A 13,936-nucleotide genomic window follows, 5' to 3' on the forward strand; every position below is an offset into this window, starting at 1 on the left:
TAACCAAGTGAGACCTGGGCAAAAGTTGCGTGCAGCCGCCCTGGGATTTCGCCTAGCGCGCTGCTGCTCAGAGAAGGGGATGGTTGGACTACGAGGCGGCAGGCATGCTGTGGAACAGCACACGGGCTGTTGGACTGCAGATTCCCTGAGCCCATTCCTTCCTTCTGTGCTAGATAGGGGAAAGACATTGGAGACCCATGAGAGTCGCGCATGGGCTGCTGGACTGCGGATCCCCTGAGCCTGCTCTTTCCTTCCATGCTGGATAGGTAAAAGACACTAGAGACCCATGAGAGAGCCATACTGAGGGAGTTGAGGGGTAGGAAGCAACAGTGTGATATACTAATCCCAGGGGGATGACAAGGAGACATAAGAGATGGTGGGCATGGAAGAAGTGATAGAGACACAGAGGGGCAATGCTGGACAGGACAAGATACACACACAGAAGGAAAATGCTGAATATAAGGGCAGATTTAGAAACAGGAGGGAAGAAAGGAACACACAGGACAGATAAGACTGCAGGTGGAAGATGGTGGACAAGAAGAGAGAAGAAATGTGAGATAGACAGAAGTTACTAAAAAGACAAGAAAAAATAACGCTTTGGCTGCTGCTTTCATGGAGTGTCTGTTTATTTAAGGTCATTTACCCTAAATCAGTTGTTACATAGTAATCACATGGCCCACAATATCTGACTGAATGTGTATCCCCCTATATTGCGCTCCAGAATCTGGCTATACCATTGAGAAGAGTTAAAGCTGCAAACTGTGAGGGTGGGGTGTCCTGGCATCCAGACGGCTTTTCAAAACCTGGCACTTTGTCCAGGTTTTGAAAAGTTTCCATCTAGGCATGCCTGCCCTGTGCCCTGCCCCAGCCTACAACTAGACCATCAGAGGGAGGATAGGGTACAGAGCCTGGCAGGAGGAGGGACAGGGTGCAGAGCCTGGTAAGGAATGTGGGGTTGGATGCAGAGCCTGGCAGGGAGAATTTGGTTCAGAATGGTTTTTTCTTGTTTTCCTCCTCTAAATCTAGGGTGCGTCTTATGGTCAGGTGCATCTTATGGAGTGAAAAATACAGTAAATCCCTAAGTTGATGGGCTTCTCAAAGCCCTGCTGGCTAAAGATCTCATCCTCTAGTTCAGCGGCCAGAACTCTTCAAGCTCTGCAGCTGGTGGCAGCTCAGAGACACTGCTGCTAGCAGCAGAGCTTGGAGATTACTGGCTACCAGACTGGAGGAGGTGGCCTTCAACTGGTACAGCAAGGGAGATGGCTAATTTTTGGTGGACCTGGGCCTGAGATCCCTATGTATTCAGTACAGAAAGAAGTGCATATCTGGTTTTATTTCTCCAGTGTTGTAATACTTGCTGAGTTTAATTTCTTGGGGTTCCTTGTTCAATTTCTATCTCTATTTGTGATCCATTGTTCTGTATTTGGTAAAGGTCTGTCTATGTTTTATGTGTAAAGAAGTCATTTAAAGTTATTTTATGTGTGGTAATAATGGGAGTTGAGGATATTGGGGGAAGGGTGCAGAAAGGAGAGGGGATTAGGGGTTCCCTCCTTCATTTCTACCCTGGGCCTCAGCATGTCTAAAACCAGCTCTGCATAGTTGAATAACATGTAACCAGGTAAGTGCAAAATTTATTACTTAACCGGATAGGTTAAACTGGATAAAATTAGGAATGTGTTTTATACAATCATATTTATCCAATTAACCTATCCTGTTAAGTGCTGAATATTGACACTTAACCAGATAAATGCCAATTCCATCCCTGGACTGTCCACAAATTAGCCAGTTTCAGCTTAGCTTATATCCAATTAAGTGCCGCAGAATATACCCTGTTAGCCCCAGAATCTCCTGGTGGTTGAAATCGTTTTGAATGTCAACCCCTTGGGGGGTTTTTCCCACTTAAAGTTACAAGGATTTTGAGGAATGATATTTTGTGTTTTAGAAAAGGGAACGTCTCATATCATAAAGAGACTTTAATCAGAACCCAGTGTTTATACACTGTAGTCAGTGGTTTTTTTTTTTTTTTTAAATGATAGCCCTAATGCTTAAGTTATGCATATACTGTATATTCAGTGCCATTATCTGGATAATAGATGGCATTAAATATACATATACCCCTGGATTCTATAAATGGCACACAAATGTCCATGCTCAGAATTGCACACTGTTCTGCGATGCGCATGTAACGCCCTCTTTTACAAAAGCCGGCAGCATGAGCCGGCATGGTAAATGCTATAATGCGCCGAGGAATTGAATAGACATCGGCGCATTTGCCACGTGGCACTTGGCTGCGCAGCTTTGTAAAAAGGGGGGGGCCTAAATCGTCTAACGAACCAATTAGTGCCAATAATTGGGTGCTAACAATCAATGACTGAAAGAAAACGCTATATATCCATTTGTGACGCACAGGAGTGCTGCATAAACGGCAGCCCCAGCGGTGGGGAAGTGGAGCCGACACAGGGCGGACTTTTACGGTCTTTGTCTCATATATGGCAAGATGGATCAGGATGGGTTGGAATTCGTTTTGACGCCAACTCCAGCTGTTGGGCAGTGGAGCCAAATGCCATATGTGGCAAGATGGATCAGGAAAAAGTATACGTATTTTATACCACATTCATATCGGAGTACAGGTCTTGCCTATCTTGGGGGGGAGGGTAAGACATCATATAGTGGAACTCAGCAAATAAAATGTAAGGATATACTGGATTGTTGGCTCAACATTGCCTTGATAATGAATGCGACCATCGGGCAGACTGGACCACACAGGTCTTTATCTACCATCATGTACCATGTTACTATCCTTTCTCCCTCCGTTGTTATTAAGCTGTGGTAGAGGTGTCTACCATGGCCCAGAGCACTGCTCATAGGAATTCTATCAGAGTTGGAGCATTAAGCGCTCTCGGCTATGATAGAAACCTCTACCATAGCATAGTAAAAAAAGGGGGGGTATATATGTATATACTTTTATATATCTTTATTCATTTTCAAGTCTGAACAGTGATATATATATATATATATATATATATATATATATATTTATATATCTGAATACATAACAATAACAAAAAGAAACACCTTTAACTTACAGAATTTAAAGTCATCATTTTCCCCCAACCCTATTACTAATCAATGATGTAAACAAAATTATTCAAAATACAATAAAATACCACCCCCCTCCCCACCCTCCTGGATATGCATGTGTATAATAAACAAACCTATATTAAAGAGAGTTATTAATTATACAGCTGCAGTAAAATCTGCCAATGGGCCCCCAAACTAATTTAAACACCTTATTATTCCCTAACAATTCCGCATTCATTTTTTCATATTTGTAACTAGAGCATAGATTAGCCCACCGGAAAGGGAAGCTGAGACCATCAGAACTTTTCCAATTTCGTGTTATCATCTGAATGGCTATCCCTGTCATAATCAAAAACAGCCAACATTTATAGCGATCCAATGGGGGTTTGATATGTAACAAGGTGCCACATATGACCATGGGGTATATTAATTGGGGTATATTAATTGATCTGTCATGAGTTTCAGCAGCACCAGCTCCACAGCACCATTGAAATTCCATGGTTGGGGCCAGTTAGGGTACATACCCCCTTATCTAAATAAATATCATTGAATATTGATCTGCTGGTTTTTAAATACGATAGTCCTTCAAAAAGTTTCTCCACTTTCATATTTTCACGGGAAATTTTTGGGGCGGGATAAGTGGTAAGAATGTGTGTTGTAGAATGTCATGTGACTAGCCAGTCAGGCACAATAGGGTGATTATGTGGAAAAGTGATGTAATTTGCTTTTGAGATATTTAATACATCGCGTTTAAAAAATAAAAGTGCAGAAACTTTTTGAAGGTCCCTCGTACAAGTATCAAATATAATTCACTTACCTCCCCTTTTATAAAGACGCGGTAGCGGCTACTGCATGACAACGGCCCCAAAGCCCTTTAAATCTCTGTGAGCTTCAGGGCAGTTACCACAGCAGCCGGTGCTAAACAGCTTCATAAAGCAGGCCCTTTTTAAAATCAAGATTATGGACTCCTTTTACAAAGCCGTGCTAGCGTTTTTTTATCGCACGTACCAGATTAGCGCGCGCTATAGCGTGCGCTAGCCGGAAATCTACCACCTGCTCAAAAGGAGGCAGTAGCGGCTATCATGTGTGGCAATTTAGCGTATGCTATTCCGCATGTTAAGGCCCTAGCATGGCTTTGTAAAAGGAGTCTTATGTTTTAATATCAATGTAATTTTGTGATAGTGAAAGAATATAAGCACATTTAAATAAAATTTGGCATCCTTTTCTGTACCATTTAAGTTCAAAATCCCAAATTTAGAATTCTCAATATATCATGAATTTGTAGGATGGTGGACAGCTACAACCATTTATTTCTATAGTAGAAGATAAGAATTGCCATACTGGGTCAAACTGAAGATCCTTCTTGCCAAATATTCTGCTTCCAATAATGCCCAATCCAAGTCACAAGTACCTTGCAGAATCCAAAAAGATTCCATGCTACCAACCCCAGGGCTATTACGTAACTTTTACTGTGTCTACCTTAATAACAGTTTAAGGACTTTTCCTCCAGGAACTTTCCCAAAACATTTTTTTAAACCTGGATACGCTAACAGTTTTTATCACATCCTCAGGTGTGTTCCAGAGTTCATTGAGTGAAAAAAAGATATTTTCTCTTATTTAATTTAAAAATATTACCATGTAATAAATACCACGTCCCTATATAGTCTTTGCACTCTTTGAGAGAGTAAATCATAATTCACATTTATCCATTCTACTCAGGATTTTGTAGACCTCTGTCATCTCCCCTCAGCTAAGCCCTAACCTCTTAAGCCTTTCTTCATCAAAGAAGTTCCATTCCCTCAGTCATTTTGACTACCTTTCTTTGTACCTTTTCTACATAAGAACATAAGAAGCACCATCTCTGGATCAGACCTTCGGTCCATCAAGTCCGGCGATCCACACAAACAGAGGCTCAGCCAGGTATACACCTGGCGTAATTTTAGTCACCCATATCCCTCTATGCCTCTTGTAAGGAGATGTGCATCTAGTTTGTTTTTAAATATTAGAACGGTGGATTCTGCAATAACCTCCTCTGGGAGAGCATTCCAGGTGTCCACCACTCGTTGCGTGAAGCAGAACTTCCTGATATTTGTCCTGGACTTGTCCCTCCCCCTTAGCTTCAGTCCATGTCCTCTTGTCCGTGTCACATTGGGCATTGTAAATAATTTCTTTTCCTGCTCTATTTTGTCGATTTCTTTCAGTATTTTGAAAATCTCGATCATATCCCCTCGCAGTCTCCTTTTCCCAAGGGAGAACAATCCCGGTCTCTTAAGTCGTTCCTCGTATTCCAAGTTCTCCATACCTTTTATTAGTTTTGTTGCTCGTCTCTGCTTTATCTTTTGTGAGATGCGGTGACCAGAATTGCACACAATATGCAAGGTGAGGTCACACCATGGAATGATAAAGAGGTATTATAATTTTTATTTTCTATTTATTTTCCTAATATATCTTAACATTCTGTTTTCTTTATCGGCTGCTGCCACACACTGAGCAGAGGATTTCAACTGATTGTCCACAATGACACCTACTGTAAATGTATTTGTTAGGTGGTGACTTCTAATGTGGTGTGACTACAGATGCTAGTTTGACAGGAAAAGATTGGATTGGACAATTTCCTGCTGGAAAAGGGGATAGAGGGGTATAGATAGAGGATTACTGCACAGGTCCTGGACCTGTTGGGCCGCCGCGTGAGCGGACTGCTGGGCGCGATGGACCTCAGGTCTGACCCAGCGGAGGCATTGCTTATGTTCTTATGACAGGATGAGAAGGTAACATGGCAGAGAGATCTTCATGGTAATTCAGTATTCTGGAATTAAAATGTTTTGTTTCCTGAATCTGAAAACAGTCTGACAGCAGTGCATACAAAATTCTTTTCCTAATTATCAGCTGTAATCACAATAGAGAAATCAGTCATTATTCTGTCTGCTAATTTGATCAATGCTATCTGCTTGTTAGGTGGAGATTAAGTAAGGGAAAAAAAGGAATGTTTCTCCAGGCTTATGTTTGTTGTGCATGTCGAAGCATGAGTTTACCCAAATGTGCCTTAAGCATGTAGGGCAGACATAAAATCACAGACAATTGTAAATGTTATTCTTTTGAATTGTAGGGCATGCCTATACCGGCAGAAAGTAGTTTCCTATGAAGAAAAAAAAAATGTCCTTTTTTCTATTATGTGTTGTGCCAAGTTATGATTTGCTACTTCTGCTTCTAGAAGAGTTTATGAAAGCCGCAGCCTGGGATGCCGTGCACAGAAGTGCATCATTTTAGGCCCCTTTTTCAAATCCGCAGTAGCGATTCTCCCATGTCAAATGCACAAAAGCCAATTCAATTCCTATGGGCTTCGGTGCATTTGCCGCGGGATAATCACTACTGCGGCTTTGTAAAAGGGACCCTTTCTACGTCTGACATGTGTACTAAAACCTTCATGCTCTTTTTTTAATATGGACTCTTTTCAGCTGACAAAAAAATATGTTGTCTTTTTGTGCACTTCATAAGGTCAGTTTTTGGTCTAACTGCAGAGCTTTAAAGACCATGGCTAGAACTAGTGCTGCCCATTTCAGGGAAAATATTTTTGATTCGATTCGGCCTATTGAATAGATTTCTTCAATTCAATTTGCCTGCTTGAATTCTGTTATATACTTAGTATAAACATAGAAGACAGTGATAGAAACACATATTTGGAATGAAGAATATCATGGTGGTTAGAGTAGTTGATATGAATCTTATGAACTCCCAATTTTTATTGTAATAACTCTGTACGTGCCATCATGGACACTTGGAGGTCAATTCTTCCTTGTTGTTTTAGGGTTTTGGAGAGCAAATATCTCCAGAAATTTTAGTTCAGCTGAATAGAAAATTTCATAAAATCATCTATTCAAAGGATATATCTACATATATATATATATATATATATATATATATATATACAGAGAGAGAGAGAGAGAGAGGAGCATTTAAAAAAAAAAAAAAGAAATTAAGGCAATTAGACGTTTCCAGTTGGACGTCCAAAGTTGGAGGAACAGAAATGCTATTTTTGAATGGCAAACTGCTGGACGTCCAAATATAATTTTTTTCAAAAAATCATCTACTTAGACATCTTGGTCACCAGGACATCTAACTTTATACCCCATTTTCGATCAGAAAAACATCCATGTTGAAAACATCCAAACGCAGACCATTTGGATATGGAGTCAGCATAGTAATGGACTGGTCACATAGACATCCCACCAGAGCAATGGGACACCTTAGAGGGTACTATTGTGAACTTCACATAAAGGGTGCCAGATGTATATCTCGCCATGACCCCCTTATAATTTAAGATGAGCCCTCCAAAGTTCCCCCAAAACCTACTATATCTACCTGTCTACCACCCCAATAGCTCTTATGGCTGCTGGTGGCACCTATATAGCAGTATAGTTGGGTTTTGGTGGCCTCACACTTTCCACCATAAATTTAGTGTTCAGAGTGGCTTAAAAGCCTGGGTCCTCCTCTCTATGGTTCATTAGTCCATCCACCATGTTACTTAAGACACCTGTGTGATGCTCTACTAGATTTTCCCATACCAAGTGTTGCTGTTCTAGAGACAGGTATGTACTTTTTCATTCAGATTTTTTTGGGGCGGGAGGGGGTCAGCAAGCAGTGGGGGAATATGGGAGTTCATACCTTCATGTATTCAATAGTCATCTGGTCAGTTTGGGTACCTTTGTGGCACTTAGGTGCTTCTAAAACAGGTCTAGCGCTGAACTTCTAAGTTCCATCCAGGATATCTTGGGAAAAGTTTATTGCCATAAGATGTCCAAGTAAAGCTCGCCCAAAACATGCCCCCTGGAACTCTTCATGCACAGCAAGCAAAACGCCTCACTAGATGTCCAGAAAAATAGCTTTGAAAATCGGCACTTGGACGTCGCAGCGATTAGGACGTTCAAGTGTCGACTTATGATGGTTTTGGGACGTTTTTCATTTTTGATTATGAGCCCCATACCATTTATGTTTATGTGGCTTAATAAACTGTCTTTCAGTAAAACCAATCGAAGCAGTCTACAAAATGGTAATGAGAAAGGTGAAAAGAAAGCCACTAATGATAGAACAGTAGGTAGGAAAAGTGACATGCAAAAAGTAGTTATCTGCACGAAGGGTCAGCAGACAGTGCCTTGTAAGAGGAGAATAAGTGTAAAGTAACAGTAAACTCCAGGTGCTATAGCTGAGCACAACCTTATGTATTTTGCCAAAGGCTTTTGAAAGCAAATAAGTCTTCAGACCAGCTATGAATTTTGAATAAGAGGGTGTGGTATGAAAAGGCACAGGGGATGGCATATCACAGACAAGGATCAGTGTTAAAGAAAGCTGATTGCCTAGGCAGGGGTAGGCAATTCCGGTCCTTGAGAGCCGGAGCCAGGTCAGGTTTTCAGGATCTCCACAATGAATATGTACAAGATGGATTTGCATGCACTGCCTCCTTGAGATGCAAATTGATCTCATGAATATTTATTATGGAGATCCTGAAAACCTGACCTAGCTCTGGCTCTCGAGGACCGGAATTGCCTACCCCTGGCCTAGAGGATTTAAGGCTGGCGCAACAAACTGAAGAGACAGAGAACCTAAAATCCTGGGCTGAGTGAAGAGTATGAACTGGGGTATAGGGGCGTCATCAGAGATGAGAGATAGGATGGAATGTCTGTGTAAATGGCCCTCATGTGCCAGGGCATGAAATCTGAATCAAATTCTGAAAAGTTTGAGCAGCCAAAGGTGATCAGTAAAGGGGTAATATGAGTGCATTTCTTTGCATGTAACATAATTTGAATGGCTGAATTTTGGACATTTTGTAGGCAAAAATTGAGAGGCTGAGATAGATCATATTACAATTTTCAAGTCCAGACTTAATAAAAGTACGGAGATGTACCAAATAAGCTGAACTGTCTAGGTATGCATGAAGCAAAACAGGATCTAACATCGAAAGTAATTTGAATGTCAGATATTAACTGATATTCAAGATGGATGCCTAAGTATTCTAGTGTGTCCACAAGGACATTTGGGGGTGCATGAAATGCTAGGAGAGATAGCAGGGTGAGATGGGTGATCATTAATCCAGGATACAATCATTTTACTTGGATTCAGGATGAGACAATGAATATTGTTGAATATCTCTGCAGACTACCCAGATGCTGTCTGAATAGCACCGGAGTGGACAATGGTAGGGCCTTTGCGGAGGCAGGAATTACTCAGAGACTAGAAATCTTCAACACTGGTATCTGGATAACCATCTTGTCCTAAGATATCAGGATGATTACATGAAAACAGGAACATAAGAATAGCCTTACTGGGTCAAACCAATGGTCCAACTAGCCCAGTATCCTGTCTTCTTGGTGGCCAATCTAGGTCACAAGTACCTGACAAAAATCAAAATGGTAGCAGCATTCCATGATACCAAACCAGAAAAAGCAGTGGCTTCCCTTGTGTCTGTCTCAATAGCAGACTATGAACTTTTCCTCTAGGAACTTATCCAAACCTTTTTTAAAACCAGCTACGTTAGTCGCTCTTACCACATCCTTTAGCAATGCATTCCAGAGTTTAACCATTCTCTGAGTGAAAATATATTTCCTCCTATTAGTTTTAAAAGTTTTTCCCTGTAACTTCATCGAGTGTTCCCTAGTCTTTGTAATTTTTGATGGAGTAAACAATCAATCCACTTCTACCCGTTCTACACCCCTCAGGATTTTATAGATGTCAGTCATGTCTCCCCTCAGCTGTCTCTTTTCCAAACTGAAGAGCTCTAACCTCTTTAATCTTTCCTCATACGAGAGTAGTTCCATCCACTTTATCATCTTGGTTGCTCGTCTTTGAACCTTTTCTAGTTCCGCTATATCTTTTTGAGATAAGGTGACCAGAACTGAACTCAGTTCTGAAGGTGAGGTAACACCATAGAGCGATATAGAGGCATTATAACATTCTTAATCTTGTTTACTATCTTGTTTTTTGGCCACTGCCGCACATTGAGGAGAAGGTTTCAGTGTATTGTCTACAATGACACCCAGATCTTCTTCTTGGGTACTGACCCCCAAAGTGGACCCTAGCATCTGGTAATTATGATTTGGATGCCCAGTTTTCCAATTTCCTAAGGTCTGCCTGCAATTTATCACAGCCCGCAAGTGTTTTAACAACATTAAGCAGTTTAGGGTCATCTGTAAGTTTAATCACCTCACTCGTCAGTCCTATTTCCAGATCATTTATAAATAAGTTAAATAGCACCAATCCCAGTAGAGATCCCTGTGGCACTCCACTATTTACCCTCCTCCATTGAGAAAAATAGCCATTTAATTCTACCCTCTGTTTTCTGTCTGATAACCAATTCCTAATCCAAAACCTAACATTGCCTCCTATCCCATGACTCTTTAATTTTCTCAGGAGCCTCTCATGAGGAACTTTGTCAAAAGCTTTCTGAACATCTAAATACATTACATCAACCTTTATCCACATGTTTATTCACACCTTCAAAGAAGTCAAGCAAATTAGTGAGGCAAGACCTCCTTTGACTAAACCCAGTGGATATTGTTGCTATCCAACATGTCTGCACATTTTACCTGGATACTCGATGTCAGTATTTCAGATAGCAGCCAGCACTGAATATTCAGATATAACTTGAAATGCTGTGGTCAGAGTTTAAATGCAGGGCTTGAATATTGACCTGTCAAGAAACATCAATTACTCTCTCAATGAACAGCTGCCTGATCTCAGACTGGGAGTGTCAGCTCACAAAAGGCTTTGTAAAGCTCTTGAATTCAGGCCGGAAATGCCAGCCCACAAGATCCTGTGTGAAGCCCTTGAAGTCTAGCCAGCAATGCCAGCTCATAAGAATTTTGTGAAGTCCTTGGCAAGAAAAAGTTTCTGTTACGATGATCTATATTCTCTATTGCACCACAGAAAGAATTCTGTATCACCTTGTGCTTCCCATATAGTATGTAGATTTGATTCTCCGAGACTTTTTTCTTTGCCTTTTCAGCATGTCTGAGCTAGAGAATCACCTCACTCATCAGTCCAATTTCCAGATCATTTATATGATTGTTGATTGAGCTAGAGAATGACATGAGGACAGAAACTCAATTTCCCTGTCTCATTTCCATGAGTTTTAAATGGTAACATAGTAGATGATGGCAGATAAAGACCAGAATGGCCCATCCAGTCTGCCCAACCTTACTTTCTCTTTAAATTACTGATTTAATTTAAATTTTCCTTCTTCTTAGCTATTTCTGGGCCAGAACACAAAGCTCTGCTCAGTACTGTGCTTAGGTTCCATCTACTGAAGTCTCTTTCAAAGCTCACTTCAGCCCATCGTCAAGAGGGAGGAATGTTGGACATAGTGGTGATGGGAATGGAGGGAGAGATGTGGCATGGTGCTGGAGAGGGGTGATAGAACAGAAGGAGACATGTCAGGCATGGGGCTGGTGGGCAGGGGCGAAAGATGAGAAAGGGATAAATGCTGGACCATGGTAGGAGGAACCAATGGACAGTAACAGAAGAATTTACAGAATATGGGATAGCGTGAAAAAAAAAAACTGGGACCAACTTGATGGAAAAATAAGTTTCCAGACAACAAAGGTAAAAAACAGAATTTATTGAATAAAATATATTAGCTTTGGAAAATGTATATAGCAGATGTCTTTGTATTGTGCTCAAAAGAAAAGGAAATGCATTTCTGGTTTTAATTCTACAGTGTTGAAGTAATTGCTGGCCCTTGCTGTGGCTGGGGATCCCCAAGCTCCACCAGCAGAGGACCTCCTCTAGAGACAGCCAAAACTCCCCTCCAACAAGTGCAGCAGTTGCTGGCAGCATCCATGAGCCACTGAGGTGCCAGCATCTGTGACATAGGGACGCTACTGCTGCCTGCCAATCTTGGCAAAAGGGACCCCCGGCCAACTGCAGAGGAAGTCCTCAGCTGACAGCTTGAGGGTCCTCATCAGCTGAGTTTTTATATTTACATTAGATGTTCTGGTAGAAACCCATTTACAAAGTATGTATTCTTCCCAATTAACATTTCCAAATTAATACAGTGTCTTTGCTTATATATAAATGGGTCTCTACCAGAGCCTTTAATTCAGTAGCATAATTAAATGAAATAACTATTTCTGAAGTTTAAAGGGACGGGTGGCATTTTGGCAGGGACGGATGGGATTTCTGTCCCCGCGCAACTCTCTAGTATAGACAGAAGATTACTTTACAGGTCCTGGACCTGATGGGCCACCGCATGAGTGGACTGCTGGGCATGATGGACCTCTGGTCTGACCCAGCAGAGGCACTGCTTATGTTCTTATGTAACCAAATGGCCATATATGGACACAGACTGTGCAGGTCTGCCTTAGTTCTTCAATATTTACTATTATTTTCTGATTCAAGATCCTCTGTGTTCATCCCATGCTTTTTTGAACTCTGTCACCGTTTTCTTCTCCACCACCTCCCTCAGGAGCGCATTCTAGGCATCCACCACCCTCTCCGTAAAGAAGAATTTCCTTACATTGCTCTTGAGTCTACCACCCCTCAACGTCAAATTATGTCTTCTGGTTTTACCATTTTTCTCGTTGTCCCTGCCCCATTCCTGTAAGCTCTGCCTTAACTGCACAAGCTTCAAACACTTATGATTTTAAAGTGTTTGAGGCTTGTGCAGATGAGGACGGAGCTTAGGCATTGGTGGAATAAGGCATTATGACATCACAGTCTGAGCTCTAGAATGTTGCTACTTATGATCTTAAAGTGTTTGAGGCTTCTGCAGATGAGGACAGAACTTGCAGGAACAGAGCAGGGGCAGGAAAAAGAGTTCCTGGGGGGACTGGGAAAAATTTGTTCCCTTGTCATTCTCTAGTCTGAGCCTTTTCATAAGGAGTTATACTAACAAGTGGTTTGCTAATGATATTTTCTCTAAAAGACTTGAGTCCCTGTTCTTGAAGGCTCTGATTCAGATCCTTCTGCAGCTGTAATGTGATATCTTCAACTCTACTTGCAAAAGAGTAGACATAGACACAGAAGCATCAAGGTTTGCTGCCAGCCTGTCTCTGGTAAATTAGGTTTATGCTGTCAACCATTGCTCATGAATTACCTCTTTGAAACCTGGATTTTCTGAAGAAGTAGATAGGAGCTCAAGCATGCTAAAGACCAGAATCAACCTACATAGACATCATATTAAAAATTGCAATAGCAAGCAGGATATCACTTCTGTCAGACAACACTTTGGAAAAATTAACTACTACACTAATGATTTTATGGTAAGAATACTAAAAGGGAACTATAAGGCTACCCAAAATTGTAAAACCTTTGAAATCAAAATGATAAAATATTTTGACACCTACCAGACAAGACTTAACAGATCTGGGCTTCTAAAATTGCTCTGCTACCTGCCCACCCAACCCTTCCTATCCCCGAAATGCTCTCATGTTTTCCTTAAATATACTGATATTTGTCAACATTTGCTTATTTCTAATCTAACCCCCTTTTCTACAAAACTGCACTAGCCGTTTGTAGCACGGGGAGCTGCGCTGAGTGGCCCACGCTGCTCCTGACTCTCATAAAGTTCCTATGAGCGTCAGGAGCAGCGCGGGCCATTCAGCGCAGCTCTCTGCGTGCTCTCTGCACTAAAATCCGCTAGCCTTAAGTTTCTATACCGTGTAATCTCCTGAAATCAGGAGCTCGACTTGGTTTACAAAAAAGTTCAATATACACGAGATTAGTTGACAAAATTAAGCATAAGAATTAATAAAAAGGAGAAGAAACTATTTCTGATCTGAAGAAGAGTTACCTTGGAAAGCTCATCATAAAATGCATTGAGTTATTCCAAAAAGAAGGTATCACCTTATTTCCTTTGCTTTTTTGT

The sequence above is a fragment of the Geotrypetes seraphini genome, chromosome 2 (assembly GCF_902459505.1).
Source record: "Geotrypetes seraphini chromosome 2, aGeoSer1.1, whole genome shotgun sequence".
NCBI lineage: Eukaryota > Metazoa > Chordata > Amphibia > Gymnophiona > Dermophiidae > Geotrypetes > Geotrypetes seraphini.